The sequence below is a fragment of the Pan troglodytes genome, chromosome 14 (assembly GCF_028858775.2).
Source record: "Pan troglodytes isolate AG18354 chromosome 14, NHGRI_mPanTro3-v2.0_pri, whole genome shotgun sequence".
Taxonomy (NCBI): Eukaryota; Metazoa; Chordata; class Mammalia; order Primates; family Hominidae; genus Pan; species Pan troglodytes.
Genome location: NC_072412.2, coordinates 73,039,925 through 73,053,206, shown reverse-complemented (window position 1 = coordinate 73,053,206; position 13,282 = coordinate 73,039,925).

Below are 13,282 nucleotides of genomic sequence, written 5' to 3'. Positions count from 1 at the left end.
ACAAAAACCACGTGCTGGTACAGGCACGTCATGGGTGATCAGGCCAAACTTCCACTCAAATGGAGTGGACAAGTTCTCCATGAGGGCCTGCCATGTGCTGCTCTAGCAAGGCATTCCACTGGGGCAATTGCCTACCTGGGAGAACTCTTAGGATCCGTGTCGCTCAAGCTGGCCAGAGTCCCCCGCAGGGATGCTCCACAGGGCAGGCCTAAGCCACCTAAGGGGCTGCCTTGACCTTCGATTAATCACCTCACTTCCCAGTCAGGGAACCAAGAAGTGTAGCAGGATGAGCTGCAGACAAAATCCCTCAGACACTGAGTTAAAGAAGGAAGGGCTTTATTCATCTGGGAGCATTGGCAAGACTCACGTCTCAAAAACCAAGCTCCCCAAGTGAGCAATTCCTGTCCCTCTTAAAGGTTTACAACTCTAAGGGAGTCCGCATGAGAGGGTCGTGATCAATTGAGCAAGCAGGGGGTATGTGACTGGGGGCTGCCTGCACAGGTAATTAGAATGGAACAGAACAGGACAGGAATTTTCACAGTGCTTTTCTATACAATGTCTGTAATCTATAGATAACACAACTGATTAGGTCAGGGGTCGATCTTTAACTACCAGACCCAGGGCGTGGCTCCGGGCTGTCTGCCTGTGGATTTCATTTCTGCCTTTTAGTTTTTACTTCTTCTTTCTTTGGAGGCAGAAATTGGGCATAAGACAATATGAGGGGTGGTCTCCTCCCTTATTCTGACATTTTTCAATTTATAGGCATAAAATTATTTTATATCATTCAGCATTTTTACATATTAAATATCTATAGTTTGTTAAATGTATTTGTGTCTTCTATATTTTTATATCAATTTTAGTATGTGTATCATTCTTATTAGATGTCTGCATAATCAAATGTCTCTTTGTTAATAAGTCTTTGCATACTTTTTAATTAATTTCTGCTTTTATGTTTACCATCTTCTTCATTTTAAATTTAATGGTCATTGATGTTCTTTTTCTTATAGCTTAAAATGAATTCTAAGCTATTAATTGTCAATTTTATTCCTTCTCCATTTAAGTAGTTATATCTCTACTTACAAGTTTTATGTATAATATTTTCAGTATAATTCAGTTTAAAATAATACTTATTTCAATTTTGAGGGTTTTTTCTAACAACACATGAGTCATTTCGAGGCAAATTTACTCATTGCTAACACTTTTTATTCTTTTGGCTAGTACTTGCTTGTTTTTTAGCACTTGGTAACAAAATTTGAGTTACTTGAAACATTTTACATGGACAATATATGGTCAAATTTGGGAAATATTCAAGGAGCACTTAAGTAAATATTTATTACACATTTGTGTGCAAGGATAATATAGATGAATTGATACATAAATCAATTTCTATTAATTTGCGAGTCTTATTGTTCAAAATATCCATATTTCCTGGCATTTTTTGCATGTTCTGCCAATTATATTGATAATAGTACTGAAAATAGTATATTACAATTTTCAATACTAAATTGATATGTGTTTATTTCTCTTTATATTTCTCTCAATGTTCATTTCATTTATTTCAATGCTATATTATTAGTTTCATTATTAGGTGTAAAATATCTTACTGGCTCTCTCTCTTGATGTTCTGTCTTAAAATATTTTTTTCAAATATTACTACCCTAATCACTTATAAAAGAAAAAATTAATATGGCAGGATGCGTACCAACAATAATAATGAAATAACATTTTCTAAGTTCAAAAGTGTAAAATTGTCAGCCTAGGATTGAATACAGAGCAAAGCAATTATTCATGAATATCAACACAAAACTTTGAGAGTTTACCATCAAAAGACCTTCGCTAAGGAATTATTAAGGTTTTAATTAATGACTAAGGAAAGCGAACCAAGATAGTAGAAAGTAGGTGAAAAAATTGAAGTGGTAATAATAAAAAACAGCATATACATAGGCAACCTTTACAAATTAACAATCTCTAATTCATAGCATTAAAACACAATTTTTCATTTAAATTCTTATTGTTACACATGTTCCTTTATCTTTACCTCCTACTAGCTTATATATAGCAGTAGCTCAAAACTATCCCCTGAATTTATTGAGAAAGCAGATGGCAATAATATCTTTCTTTCAGTACAATAAGTTTTGTTGTGATGTAATAGTTGCTTAATTTTGTGAGCTCTTCACACACACACAAAACGTATACATATACACACACTCCTTATGTTTCTCACGACTAAGCTTTTTCTGACATGCAGCATGTTCTTCATGGCTATTTGAATAAATGAGTGATTTAACAAATGAATTTTATAACCCATTCAGCATTTCAATACTACACTTCAAACCACTGAATTTTGTTCTGCTTTCCAGTGATATTACTCATGAAGTATAACTGTACACTCTCGGCCCAGGGATATGCAGTTTACTCCTTCCAAAATGCAATCCTTTATAAGATACCTTCTGTAACAACCCATGCAACATGAAGAAGGCTAAGACACAGCAGTGAAGCTGCCAGCCAGGGAATACAGATTCTTCAAATAGAGAAAGGCTGAAGGCATAATATCACACACATAGTAAGTGAGAGGATGCCTGGTAATAACTATCAGAATCTTGTTTTGCTTTTTTTTTTTTTTTTTTTTTTTTTTTAGACAGGGTCTTGCTCTGTCACCCAGGCTGGAGTGCAGTGGCGAGATCTCGGCTCACTGCAAGCTCCGCCTCCCGGGTTCACACCATTGTCCTGCCTCAGCCTCCAGAGTAGCTGGGACTACAGGCGCCCGCCACCACGCTGGGCTAATGTTTTTGTGTTTTTAGTAGAGACAGAGTTTCACTGTGTTAGCCAGGATGGCCTTGATCTCCTGACCTCATGATCCGCCCGCCTCGGCCTCCCAAAGTGCTGGGATTACAGGCGTGAGCCACCGTGCCCAGCCAACTATCAGAATCTTTTGGTGTACTTATTGGAAAGATGCAAAAGTCACTCAGCCAAGTACTTGATAAAAATCCCATACTTCAGGCAATCTTGAGATAAGAACAGAAGCAAAGCTTGAAAATATTAATCCTGAACAAAAGGGGATAACCAATCCTGTAGGGAATGAGTTTAAGCAAAATATCATGAAGGCAAAAGAAGTTTATCAGTATCTGGAAGACTCAAGAGTAAGAGAAACCAAACCAAGACAGAAAAGAGAAAGCTCAGAAATTCTAAATATCCTGATACAAGATTTCTTCTAGTATCTAGTGAAATGGTATAAGAAATACATACTGGAAATCCATTGTATATTAATGATTGCTCCTTAAATTAACTCTAGAGAACATGATTTTCACTTACCCATTCATTTATTCTTTCAGTGAAATTACATTTTATGAACCCTTATGAAATGCTAAGCAGTAAGAAAACAAGGTTTTTAATCTCTCAATGCCTCAGTTTTATCACCATAACGTAGAGATAATAACATATTTTACTCATTGAGTTGTCTTAAGGATTAAATGAGTTGCTCTATCTATGAGACAGCTCCTAGTACATAGTAAGCACTCAAAAAAATACCAGCCAATATTAATAATATTATTTGCCAAAGAAATAAGTGACAAACTAAGGAATAGCAATGACCATGTAAGAACATTTTTTTCCGCAAATCTCTTTTCTGTCTTGCCATGTCAAATGGCAGTTAAAAATGGAAAATTAATGGCTGATAATTATTAACAAAAGGACAAGGTAAAAGAAAAGCATTTCAGCCCATTCTTCCTATCCATTTTTCTAATTCTCTTTTCCTGGGACAGTGTCCCTGTGATGGAGGAGTACTGTCAGCCATCTAAGTAGGTATCAGCTAAGGATCTCTCTAATTGTGCTCAAAATATTTTCATTTCTGGAGAAATCATGATCAAACACTTCAGGTTTAATTTCACAAAGCTGTGAAGAATAAGAGAATATGCTGGAAGAAGACTAGGAATAATAATTCCAAGAGGAAAAGTAAACGCTTCACAAGCAAGAGAGATTCAATCTGGGATCCTGGTCAGCAGATAATTATGTACACCACTCCACAGGCTTAGAAACAAAAGAACAGGGGTCATGCACTTTATGAACAGGTAGGCCTTTGAATTTGTCTTCTTTATAGTTTTTAGTGAGATACGAAATCAAAATAGCACAGGTTTCCCTTGAGCAAGTAAGTGTACATTCTTGCTAATAAAGTGTTAAAGTCAAATGGCGCCTCTTCCAGAAATAAAAAAAGTGGAAAGGAAAAGAAAGCGAAAATGGATATAGCATTTATGATTAATTTGTGTGATTATTGCCAAGATTAATGGTGAATTCAGCTGTAGTGATGAAATTTTTAGCAGTGATAATTTTTGAATCATGAATTTTAATATATTTTTAGAAAAACCTATGTTAGACTATTGTTTAGAACATATATTTTAAAAAGCATATTAAGAGAGGTAGATGGTCATAGTCATGCTCTTTATTTTGGAATGCCTCCTCCACTCATCACTTAGAGAATTTCGTTATATAGCTGCAACAAGTGTTTGATATGTCCCAGACAAAATAAACAACCGGCCTCGCTTCTTTTGCCTGACATTTGTTCTAGCAGAGCTTTCAGATTCTAGCCTGGAACAAGGTCATGTTGCTGTTTTATATTCTAAGCTGCATTTTTAAAAAGTGAAGAATATTTATAATCTTTCTTAAGTAAATATATACGTAGACATGACCAGCTTACATACACTTACGCTCTTACGTGTACCTACAATGCTTGAAGAGAACTGTGGTCACCTTGTCATCCTGGGGAGAAAGGACTAGTTATCTCCTGTTATGACCACACACCAGCCCTGTGGAAGCCCCACCAAATTATGAGTCAAGGGCAACCTATAGTTATAAACTAGACAAGGTGCACATTCCCTAGCCTTCAAGTTACAATGTGAAAGATTTAAGAATTGAAACGAAGCGGATGCTAGAGTTTGGGGAAGTAAACCAGTTATAATGTAAGAGGTAATAAAGCCTGAATGTTGGTGGCATTTATGAAAATAAGCGAAATGGTTGGGTTCCACAGATTTAAGAAGTTCAAAAATTGATTTACGGACAATAAAGAGACAAAAGGAAATATATTTGCCATATTTTAGTCCCAAATGACTAAGGAGAAACTGGAACACTAAAAAGAGCAATTAGTAGTCTAGGAAAATTACAAGCTGGGATTGGATAAGAATATTTTTATTTTTGCCGATACTTTATCTTGTATGGATTTAATATATTTTTTAAAAGCCAAAATTTCTTTAAATTGAATGGAAATATGGAAAGCAATGAAACTGGAAAAAAGCACCTTCTGGTTTCAAAACCACGTGTGGCTATCAAGTAATAAAAGTGGCCATTTTATAAAACATAAAGTAGCTCGGAAGATTCACAGAAAACATTCTGTAGAAGTTTTAAGCATCAATAATGTTATTGAAGTAAGTGATGCCCTTCCAAAATAACTATTTTAAAGAATTACCATTTGAATATAGAAGTTCTAGTGTATACACTAAGAAAAATAATTTCTGTGCTTTTTGCCAATCTTCATGTATATATGTGTTTGTGTGTGTGTGTTTTGCTTTACTGTGTATTTAAATACAGATATTTAATGTGTTAATATGTGTGTGGTATGTATATACACACATACCTTTTTTAAATGAAGGTTATTAAAAGCACTCTTAAACTATGATGGCTGTCTTTTTTATGACAGCAGATTACTAAAATTGATGGCAGTGTAATATTAGAGAGAATTCACAGTAACTTAATGAATCAGGAGTAATAACAAAAAAATTGAATTAAGTATATTTAAAGCTCAAATTTATCTTCCTGAATACTACTCCTATGAGTACATAAATCTTGAGTAAGTCTAGCTTTTGAAAATAATAGTTGGAAATATATATGAAGAAAGAAATATTGTTTATATTTGGAGAGCAAGCACTCTAATCTAGAAAAATAGATCATTTTTTAAAATAACATGTCCTATTAATGAGTTGTGACAAGCGAATTAACCAAAAGTAGATCTGTTCAAATTCAAAAAAGATATTCATCCTAAGTTAGAAGCAGTACATAGCATGGAAAGGCCTCCTAGGTTGACCAGCAAAGTGAAAACACAACATCTTTTTTTTTCAAAAACAATCATGGTAATTTCACAGTCACAAAATGGATGAGGGATAAAAGCAGAAACTTAAGCTCTGCATGCTAGCTACATGGGGAAGAGTAGGTTACCTTGTCTGCCATAATCACAGGTTTTACTCTGTTGCTACCTGATATATTCAAGCATACCTAATAGGGATAAAATAATAGCAGATGACCTCCTGTGGAATTCTGTGCACAGAAAATGGAGGATGAATCAGCCTCAATTGAATTGTGTTTCTCTCTTCCACAGATAAATATTGCATATTAAATCAGTTTCAGTGTACTTGCATTGCCTTCTGTTTAGTTTAATATATGCAGTGTCAAGTTATTTCAAACTGAGTACTGTTTGACTCTATATACACAGTTTGTCTAAGGTAAAAATTGGAAACAGTTAAAACCAAGTATAACAAAATTCTTTTCCCACTCCCACAGTGTTTCAGGGAATAGTGAGAAAAATCTATGAGCTGGAACATCAACTTAACTGGTTTTTCTAATACTATTTAGTGGCATGAAAAACTCATACCTTTCAATGTCTAAAAGAACTAAATAAATTGTTTCTTTCACAGACTTCTGCAAACTAAGACTTTTCTTTAGTCACTGTCAGGCAATTGGAATAAATCAAGTTCGTTTATGTTTTCCAAGGAGACCTTTTTATAAGATTACAATATTCCTGAAAACATTGTCATCTACACATCTTGTTAGAGACATACTTTTGGGGCAGAACTGTTTTCCCTATCTCTGAAGTGTATGTGTGTGCATGTGCGGGTAATATATGCACAGTGTCGTTGATAAGCAGGTGAGGAATGCTGGATATAAAATTCTTGAACAGAGGCATAGTAGAAATATAATATTACCTGCTCTGCTGTCTTTTCTCCAGCAGAGCTATGGGCAACATAACAAGACTCCATCACTACAAAAAAAAAATTTCTTTAATTAGCCAGGCATGGTGGTGTGTGCCTGTAATCCCAGTTATTTGAGGAGCTGAGGTAGGAGAATCACTTGAGCCTGGGACGTCAAGGCCATTATGAGCCATGATCACACCACTGCACTCCAGTCTGGACCAACAAAGTGAGACCCTGTCTCAAAAAAAACAAACAAACAAACCAGAGTAACAGTTATTTAAAGAAAATAGACAACTATTTATCTCTAATGTAAATCATGGTTAATACGGAGACTCTGACATGAGTCTGTCTATGATGCTAGTGCCTTCTGTTTTGTTGTAGAACATTCCTCTTGGGATGACCTGACATCAGAGTTTAAGATGACTCACCACCATGTGTACACTCTACCCACTGGGGAAGGGGAAAGGGGAAAAGAGGAAAAGCATGTATAACTCGGTCATATTTTTCTTTAAGCACACAACCTTGAAGGTTAACAAATTTTTTTAAGTTACATTTAACATCACACTAGTCAGAAATTAGTCACATGTCCCATCTGGGTTCAAGGATGATGGGAAATATAGTCTTCATTCCAAGCAACTTTGACCCTGGCCAAACTTAATGTTGGATGATTACAGATACTAGAGGATGGTTAGCACTTTGCCATTTTACTGTAAGTTGAATACTGACATTTATAGTAATTAATCTTAGCAGCCTAATAAAAATGCCTATGTCATAGTTCCCTGTTCTCCTCATTCTCTTAAGACATATATACCTGATAAGAAATGATATGATACAGCTGTCTAGAAAATCACTTCTGAAAATATATGTCCTTTGATTAAATCCTGGTTCTACTACTTTCTTGCTATTCTTCTGTATCTCAGTTTCCTCATCTGTTAAATGGAAATGAACTTCATTAGGTTACTATAAATATTTATTATGTTTTTGGATGCACTCACTTGGAAGAGTATTTGGTACATAAGATCTTAATAAAGTTAGCCCAGAGAATTATGTGGCGGCTCTTCCTCTGGAATAATGAATTTCAAAATAAAGTATATATTAGTTTTTCATATTTTTTTCTTTCGATGCCTATTTATAGACTTGTATTTTATTTTCTTAAAACCTACATTGTTCAGTGATATCTAACATAAAACTAAATCAAGCCTCTATAAGTTTATTTTTTTAAGATGGAGGCTTTATTACAACTTCTAACAAAAGATGTGTGTGTGTGTGTTTTTTAAATTTTATATCCACTTTTATAAGCGATGGCTTCATTAATTGGCTAAATAGGTTTATCAATTGGCCAATTCTTATTTTTAAAATGCCTAAAAATAATGTTACATTTAAAAACTGTGTGTATTATTAAAAAGCAAAAACAGACTGTTTTAGACAAGTAGAAACTAATAACTATTTAATCTTTCACTCCAAGCATACAGCAATAATAAAGATTTGTGAGTGCCTACCAGAGCAAAACACAGCTTGAGGAATACAGCTGAGAATGTCGAAGGCATTCTGATGAAAAACAGTCAGATAAAATGTAAGAAATTATGTGGAGAATAAATTACAAGCAAGCATTAAACACAACAAAACCATGGCAAGTAGCGGATGTTCTGCATAAGTACAGGGTTAGGCAGTAGTAATAGAGTGTGCAGTTCGTGCTTGAGCATGTGGATGTACTAATATCAAAGGGAAAACACATTACTGCCTCTCATGATGGATCAACAGTGAATGGATTTTATGTCTTAAGACAGAAGACACAGAGGGGAAAAAAACAAACATTGGTAGAGAGCAAAGAGAAGAAGGAAAGGAAAAGAGAACAAAATAGTAAAGGAATCAAGTTTGATATAAGAATTTTGTATCTGAAAGAGGAAAACAGGACTAGCAACAGAAATAAGAGAGAGAGAGAGAGAGAGAAGAGAGCAGAGAGAGACAGAGAGGATGTCAAGAAGAAAAACAAAAATAGAAACTCTCACTCTCAAAATCCAGGCCTGAAAAGAGAGGCTAAGATGCAAGGCAGATCACATACACCAATGACCCGGTCTCTCCAGATCAGCCTTCTACTGTCATTCCAGTAGTGAAGAGGTCTTCTTGAAGTTTATTCCAGTATGTCTTCACAACCTGAGGCCTATAGCATTTCACAGACTTGACGCCACGCTTCCCTCTTCATATATACATCAGCACTTCGGTGACCACTGCTGCTTAAGAAACCAGTGGACCTGAAATCATAGCACTACACATATATTTCCTTGGCCATAGGCAGGTAGATCTAAATGGAAGCTAGGAATAGTTATTTCAAAGACAATAGTATCTATAGTCTAGAACTACCCTGGTATTTAAAATTTGGAACTGTATCGTCTAGTATGTTAGCCACCAGCCACATTTGGCTATTGAACACTAGCACAAATTGAGATGTGCTGGTAAGTCCAAAACACACAGCAAATTTAGAAGACTTAGTACCAACAATATGTAAAATACTTCATAAACATTTTAAAATTGATATGTTGTGATAATGTTATTTGTTAAGACTTTGTTATATACAATAAAAAATTTTTTTTACCTTTTTCAGTGTGAGTACTAGAAAAATTGAAATTACATATGTGGTTCAAATTGCATTTCTGTTGGACTAAGCTCATCTAGAACTTACCCCACTATATGACAAAACAATTTGGCTTTCTGATAATTCACAAAATAGGCTCCCTTCTGAGTGGAGATGATAAGCCTTATAATTATAGAGCATACATAATCTGGTTCATGGCCCCAATCTTCAAGGTCAAATGATTTTCCTGGCCATCTATAACACCTGTGTCTCTCTTTTACCTGAGGCCTTTAGAATATATGCAATCCAATTTTATTAAGCCAATTAAACCAATCACTACTTTGTATACCTCTAAAATCACATTTATATATTCTTTCTTAGTACTAATAAAGAAGAATATAAAAGGCAGAAAGAAAATTATTATTTATGCTATATGCATTGAAAGTCAGGATAAAATAATGTTTTATTCATTGAAAAATTATGGTAGCTGACATATGTATTAAAATGGAGGCTAGAAACTAACGCATCAATTCAACATTAAGTATCTGGGAAGTCAGTACTTGACAGCCATATCACTCAGTAGCAGGAAAGCTATACAGTTATAGGTCAAGCCTTGCATTTCATCAATTATAAGTTGCATAGTTTTTTCCACATTTTAACATTTTTAAAGTGAAGATGCATCTATGATTGATGAAATCTTATAATTTCTGTCCACCAAATAGCATTAAACAACAAAGATAGTACTTTGTTGAGGATTTTTGCATCTATGTTCATCAAGGCTATTGGCCTGAAGTTGCCTTTTTTTTGTTGTGCCTCTGCCAGGTTTTGGTATGATGCTGACCTCATAGAATGAGTAGGGGAGGAATCTCTCCTTCTCAATTATTTAGAATAGTTTCAGTAGAAATGGTACCAGCTCTTCTTTATACATCTTGTAGAATTCAGCTGTGAATCCGTCTGGTCCTGGACTTCTTTTGGCTGGTATGTTTTCTATTACCAATTTAATTTCAGAACTTGTCTGTTCAGGAATTTAATTTCTTCCTAGTTCAGTCTTGGGAGATTGCATGTGTCCAGGAATTTATCAGTTTCCTCTAGATTTTCTAGTTTGAATGCATAGAGGTGTTTGTAGTCATCTCTGATAGTTTTTTATATTTCTGTGGGGTCAGTAGTAACATCTCTTTTATCATTTTTAATTGTGTTTATTTGTATCTTCTGTATTTTTTAATTAGTCTAGCTAGTGGTCTATCTATGTTATTAATTTTCCAAAGAACCAACTCTTGGGTTCATTGATTTTTGTATAGTTTTTCATGTCTCAATTTCATTCATTTCAGCTCCGATTTTGGTTATGGCTTGTCTTCTGCTAAGTTTGAAGTTGGTTTGTTCTTGTTTCCCTAGTTCTTCTAGCTGTGATGTTAGTATGTTAATTTGAGATCTTTCCAACTCTTTGATGTGGGCATTTAGTGCTATAAACTTTCCTCTTAACACTGCCTTAGCTGTGTCCAGAGATTCTAGTACTTTTTGTCTTTGTTTTCATTAGTTCTAAAGTATGTCTTGATTTCTTCCTTAATTTCATTATTTACCCAAAAGTCATTCAGGAGCAGGTTATTTAATTGTCATGTAATTGTACAGTTTTGAGTGATCTTCTCAGTATTGATTTATATTTTTATTGCACAGTGGTCCAAGAGTGTGGTTGGTATAATTTGAGAGTTTTTTGAATTTGCCAAGTATTGTTTTATGTCTGATTATATGGTTAATTTTAGAGTATTTGCCATGTAGTGATGAGAAGAATGTTTATTCTATTGCTTGGGAATGGAGAGTTCTGTAGATGTCTATTAGGTACATTTGATCAGGTGTCGAGTTCAGGTCCTGAATATCTTTGTTAATTTTCTGCCTTGATGATCTGTCTACTACTGTCAGTGGGGTGTTGAAGTCTCCCACTATATTGTGTGAGAATTTCTAAGTCTCTTTGTAAGTCTCTAAGCATTTGCTTTATGAATCTTGGTACTACTGTGTTGGGTGCGTGTATGATTAGGGCAGTGAGGTCTTCTTGTTGAATTGAACCCTGTATCATTATATAATGCCCTTCTTTGTATTTTTTTTTAATTGTTGGTTTGAAGTCTGTTTGTCTGAAATTAGGACTGCAACAACCTCTGCTCTTATCTGTTTTTCATTTGCTTGACTGATTTTTCTCCATTTCCTTATTTTGAGCCTATGGAGTGTAAATTAGTTCAGCCATTGGGAAAAGCAGCACAGTGATTCCTCAAATAACTTAAAACAGGATTACCACTCTACCAATTAATGTCATTATTGAGTATATACCCCCAAAAATATAAATCATTCTACCATAGAGACACATGTACTATTATGTTCATCGCATAACTGTTTACAATAGCAAAGATGTGGAATTAACCTAAATGACCATCAACAGTAGACTTGGATAAAGAAAATGTACATATTCACCATGGAATACTATGCAGCCATAAAAAAGAATGAGATCATGTCCTTTACAGCAACATGGATGGAGCTGGAGGCCATTATCCTAAGGAAACTAACACAGGAACAGAAAACCAAATACTACATGTTCTCACTTATAAGTGGGAGCTAAATAATGGGAACACACATGGACACATAGAGGAGAAAAACAGACACTGGGGCCTATTAAAGGATGGAGATTGGGAGGAAGGAGAGGATCAGGAAAAATATCTACAGTACGCTATGCTTATTACGTGTGTGATGAAATAATCTGTAAATCAAACTCCCAAGACACACAGTTTACCTATATAACAAATCCACACATGTACCCCTAAACCCACAATAAAAGTTTTAAAAAATTAAAAATAGATACATGACAAATATATCACTGCTTGAACATGAGTAGATGTCATTGTTCTTTGTGACATTATAATACAACTGATAGATCAAGATTTCTATCAACAAACTATTTGAGAACTACCTAAGAAAGGAATATGAGTTGTTTATATTTAAAAAAATCTTACATAGACACACACCAGTAAGACAAATGGAGGATGAGCAACAAACCTTGTAGAATCAGTGTCCATCTCATAGAAGAAAGTTCTGGAGACACAGCAGAGCAATATTTGAAGAAAATTATGTATCTTTAACTCTGTTGGTAGTTCAATAGAGAATATATTTTGGAAAAAAAAACATAGACATTAGTAAAACCGAGAGGAACAGTGATTCAATCTCTTCATATAAAAAACTTTAAAAATACCTAAACCAATTTATTTCACTTATGTTTTTCATTCAGTTATTCACTATGGTGATGTATGCTTAAAAATAATCTCTCTCCATATATATATATGTAAGTCTGACAGAACTCTTTCAAAGTATAAAATTAAAATTTTAAATTTTAGTAATGAATTAAAACAGTTTAATCTGCAGCATTTTCTTTTTTGAATTTGTAAAAAAATCATACTTTTGATTTGCACCATCTTAAATGTAATGAACTAGGGAAACAAAACAGTAAAATTTAAAAAGTAGCCCATTCAGTAGGCTACTTTATTCAGTGATAAAATATCCAGGACCTTACTGAGTTCGCTAACTTTTACCATTTATGCTTTTAGGTCATTTTATAGCTATCAAGAAAATATTAAATATTATGCCTATACTTTGTCTACTTATTTGATTGTATTTAGATAAAATGTATTGATCCCCCAACATAAGAAATAAGAGGATTAGAGAATTTGTCCTGCCTGTTGCAATTCCTTCCAAATTAGCCTCCAAATTTTTGTTTCTGTTC